The sequence below is a fragment of the Vespa velutina genome, chromosome 13 (genome assembly GCF_912470025.1).
Source record: "Vespa velutina chromosome 13, iVesVel2.1, whole genome shotgun sequence".
Classification (NCBI taxonomy): domain Eukaryota; kingdom Metazoa; phylum Arthropoda; class Insecta; order Hymenoptera; family Vespidae; genus Vespa; species Vespa velutina.
In genome coordinates this window covers 3,464,516-3,469,174 of record NC_062200.1, presented here as the reverse complement: position 1 = coordinate 3,469,174, position 4,659 = coordinate 3,464,516, and the positions used below count along the sequence as shown (strand labels likewise).

Sequence of the window (4,659 nt, the reverse complement as noted above, 5' to 3'; positions counted from 1 at the left end):
TCTCTCTCTCTCTCTCTCTCTTTCTCGTTATCTTCATCATTTATCATTTATCATTTATCATTATCATCATCATCATCATCATCATCGAGCAACCCTTTCGAGACGATTCTATGAACAGATCGAACATTTCACGTTCCTCTGAGGTTGGTTTATTTTTTTTCTGTTTCTTTTTTTTTCTGTCTTTTTTCTTTTTTTTTTTTTTTTTGTTCTCTCTTCCATTTCGACGTTCATACGATTGAGGTCAGAGATTTTAAATATAATTCACGTTCGTTGGATCAGGATGTAAAAGGATTGTTTGAAATATTAAAAATGGGATAATATAATATATTAGAAGGATTTGTAAAAATTGCATGTTACGATATTGGAGATGAATCGATTGATTAAGGGATTCGATCAGCTGCTTTTCCTTTGTCCTCGCTCTTGCTTTAATTTTTTTTTTTTTTTTTTTTTTTATTTTTTTTTTTTTATATTCCTCCTCCCCTATTTCTCCCGTTTATCTAATCCCGTTTCAATACATATACGCACATCATCCTTCGGGTTATTGGTTTATTTTTGATAAGGATGATAAACGTGTGGTAGTACGTTGACTAACACTTAATCAAACTGTAGTGATCCACAGCTGGGAAGCTTTTTCATAGACGTAGAGAGAGAGAGAGAGAGAGAAAGAGAGAGAGAGAGGGAGGGAGGGAGGGAGAGAGAGAAAGAGAGAGAGAGAAAGAGAGAGAGAGAGAGAGAGAGAGAGAGAGAGAGAGAGAGAGAGAGAGAGAGAGAGAGAGTCGTCGATAAGACCAATAAAAAAATTCCTAAACAAAGTGATCACTCATATACCAATTCATTTGGATATATATATATATATATATATATATATATATATATATATATTTATTATTAATCTTATCTTATCAAGCAGACATTACGAAAATCGTTTAATTATAGGAAGAACATCCTGCTCGTGGTCTATCATTTCCACATGATCCAACGATGTAAGATCGAGCTCGATAATCATATATTTCACTTGCTTTGAAATACAAGTGTAGCTCGTTTGCGCATACGTCATAAGTCAATGTTTAATCATTATCATTATCGTGCTAGCAAGGAATACAACAATAACAACAATCACAATCATTACAACAACAACAACAACAACAACAACTCTACAACGACAACAAGATTATTGGGTTAGGTGACAAGTATGCTTGAAAAGTATTGCTAAAAGAAGAAGAAAAAAAAAAAAAAAAAAAAAAAAAAGAAAAAGAAAAAAGAAAAATTAGAATAATAACGTAAAAAAGTAAAGAAAAGAAAAGAAAAGTGAAAGAACCGCGCAAGCTTTGCTTACAGTTCTGGATGGCTTTGTCAATCCTTGCAGGGGTATCGGCGGAGGTCACCGGAAGTTGCTGGACGGGGCGGGGGGCAAGCTGGCTACGGTCGCCACCAGCCCAGCGGACTCCGAGGAGTCCTCCTTAGGGGTACCGGAAGTCGCTCCACCAAGCTCGCAGCACCGAAACAGCATAACCCCACCGTCAGTCCATGCTTTCGTCTTATCTGCCTTATTTTCCTTCCTAATGTCGTCACATAATAATTATATTTATAATATTTTCTCTTATTAATAATATCACATATCTAATCGTTCTTGCTTTTTTTGCATTGGCTTTCATTAAATTTTAAATATAACGGAACAATATTTTTCTTTTTCTTTTTTTTTTGTTTGAACAGTCCTGATCAATATGTTTCGAAGTTGCGTTTAAGAGTCCCAAAGTTTTTTTTTCGGTTGATGGGGTTTATATTTTTTTTTTCTTTTCATTTTTTTTTTTTTTTGAAAAGAGAAGAGCACTACTTTTGAACGAGTACAGAAATTATGTGCTATCATATTGATCAGGACAATTTTTGGGTCGATTAGCTTTTAGAGGGATATGCCTTGGGGTCTTCACAGTTTTCGCACTTTCTCTCTCTTTTTTTTCTGTTTTTTTTTTTTTTTTCTTTCTTTTTTATGCTTTTATCATCACTCGATATCACAGCTTTGCAAATATTTAACAAATGCGCTCGTTATTGTCAATGTTTACTGGCATGAAAATAATCAATACGTATTTATATATCCTTGATTCGACTACCATGCACACGTCGTTTCCCTCGCATAGTTTTCTTAAAGAATTATATTTAAACACATATTATTATTATTATTATTATTATTATTATTATTATTATTATTATGTATAATGTGTATACATATTCAATCGTCTCGAATATTATGGCTGCACGATCACTGTTGTTTATTTATTTATTTTTTATTTTTTATTTTATTTATCTCTTTTTTATTATTTATATATATATATATATATATATATATATATATATTTTATTTATCTCTTTTCTATTTTATATTCCTGCGATCATTCGCGTCGATATATTTCACGTACGAATATAATTATTTGATTCTCGTTAGCGATTGAAAAAAAAGAGAAAGAGGATAAAAGAAAAGATTTATAAAAATCAAATTAAAAGAAAAATGAATGGCCAAAATAATTTCTATTCGTCGTACGTGATATACGTATACGCGAAGATCGATCGATCATTCATTTTTAATCATCGACGACTCGAAACGAACGGAGTCTCGTCAGTGTGTATGTGTGTGTGTGTGTGTGTGTATGTATGTATGTATGTATGTGTACGAGTATCTACACAGACATATTTGAAAAATGAACTACGAAAGAATTTTATTATTATTAACAATTATTCGTTCGATTCTATTACACAGAAATCCTTCAGGAGGTTCTGGTCTAAGTGAAACTGGATCCTTGGATCGTGCAAAGGCAGCATTGGAACGAAGAAAAAAGGCAGAAGATAGTACAGGAAATCCTAGCTTATGCAGGATCGAAGTCACCAGACCTAATCCAGATTCATTGATCGATGAATTGATTAAGGCAACGAATTTGGAGCAAACGGATCTCGAAAGTTCTGAGAGTAAGAACATTTATAATTAAATATATTTATTATAAGATCAAATGTTTTTTTTTTTCTCTCTTTTTTTCTTTCTCTAGGCGAATACATTGAAACAAATCAATTAATTTTCATCCTTACGTATTAGCCTCGAAATATATTTCATTTTAATAGTAAAATTAATAAAAACCTAAGAGAATAATTTTTGATAAAACGTGTTCCTCATTAATAATATCGTCGTTAATGTTTTTTACATAAATATATCATACATCATGACAAATTATTTTCAATGATTAATTCTATTATATATATATCTATCGTCAAAATATAAGATACGATATATTATTTAATATTATTATTGTATCAATTTATTTTTGCCATGGTCATTCATAAAACAATCGAAATTATGATTGTGCATTAATGATAGCGTAAAAATACGTATGCTGCTGTTTATAAGTGTAAATATTAAATATAAATGGACGAAATCTCGTAAGATATATCATTTTATTATATCAATTTTATCAAGGTTCTTTTAATTTTAATTTTTTTTTTTTTTTTTTTTTTTTTTTTTTTTTTTTTTTTTTGTTTTGTTTTTTTTTTTTTAGCAACCGGTTTACAGTTGTTCATCGCAAAGGATGGAACAACAGCGTTGGGTAGTCACGAGGTGAAGAGTCAGATGCCTGCCGGTGTGTTCAAGCAGGTGGTGATGGAAGAAAACAATAGGTAACACCAAGCCATCACATCAAGGCGGCAATACGCTAGGCAGGCCAGCACAACGTTCTCATTGGCCTTGGTGCCTGAACTCATCTACGAGGCTTACGAGCCACGGTAGTCATGATGGAGAACGACTTGTTTGTTGGGTCGAATATAAGAAGAAGAAAAGAAAAAAAAGAAAAAAGAAAAAAGATGATGAAGAGAAAGAAGAAGAAGAAGAAGAAGAAGAAGAAGAAGAGGATCGTCGTTGTAATGGTGTGTCTGATAAAAAATGATCAGACTATAAAAAACGACAACTTCCATCTAGCGAGAGAGAGAGAGAGAGAGAGAGAGAGAGAGAGAGAGAGAGAGAGAGAGAGAGAGAGAGAGAGAGAGAAAGAAAGAGAGAGAGAAGGTTAGGGGAGGAAGGATAAGGAAGATATTTCTCTTTAATTTTTGTTGTCTACTGTCATCTATGAATGAAAAAAAAAAAGAACAAAAATGAGTTCTTGCGTTTTAACTACAGTATTTCTTATAATATGTGTATGTACATATGTTTATGTATATGTATGTGTATATATATATATATATATATATATATACATATATATATATATGTGTGTACATGTATACATACACACATATCTTTTCGTACACATGATTTTGTACGTAACAATTATTTCGTTTACAATTATTTATAATGCTGTAAAGAAAAAAAAGAAAAGAAAAAAGAAACATGAAGATGTAAGGTTTATTATTATTATTATTATTATTATTATTATTATTATTATTATTATTATTATTTTTATTTTTATTTTTATTTTTATTAATATTAATATTATTATTATTGTTATTATTAAGACGATGACACTTTCTTGCAAGATGGAAGAAGCTTATGAGCATTACGAAAAGAGATAAATCGAAGGAAAGAAAGAAAAAGAGAGAGACAGAGAGAGAGAGAGAGAGAGAGAGAGAGAGAGAGAGAGAGAGAGACGTATATTATAGGAAAAAAAGAAAAAAAAAAAAGAAAAA

At 31.0% G+C, this 4,659-nt stretch overlaps 1 long non-coding RNA gene across 3 annotated transcripts; it reads left to right on the top strand.

Moving 5' to 3' along the window:
* The first annotated feature begins 828 nt into the window (after positions 1-828).
* On the top strand, positions 829-4,659 carry LOC124953748. Of its 3 annotated transcripts, none has more exons than XR_007102335.1 (4): positions 829-1,190; positions 1,367-1,519; positions 2,753-2,958; positions 3,540-4,659. It is a non-coding gene; the product is annotated as an uncharacterized LOC124953748 (long non-coding RNA). The 3 variants fall into 3 exon arrangements; XR_007102334.1 differs by having other exon boundaries at positions 829-1,288; XR_007102333.1 differs by having other exon boundaries at positions 912-1,519.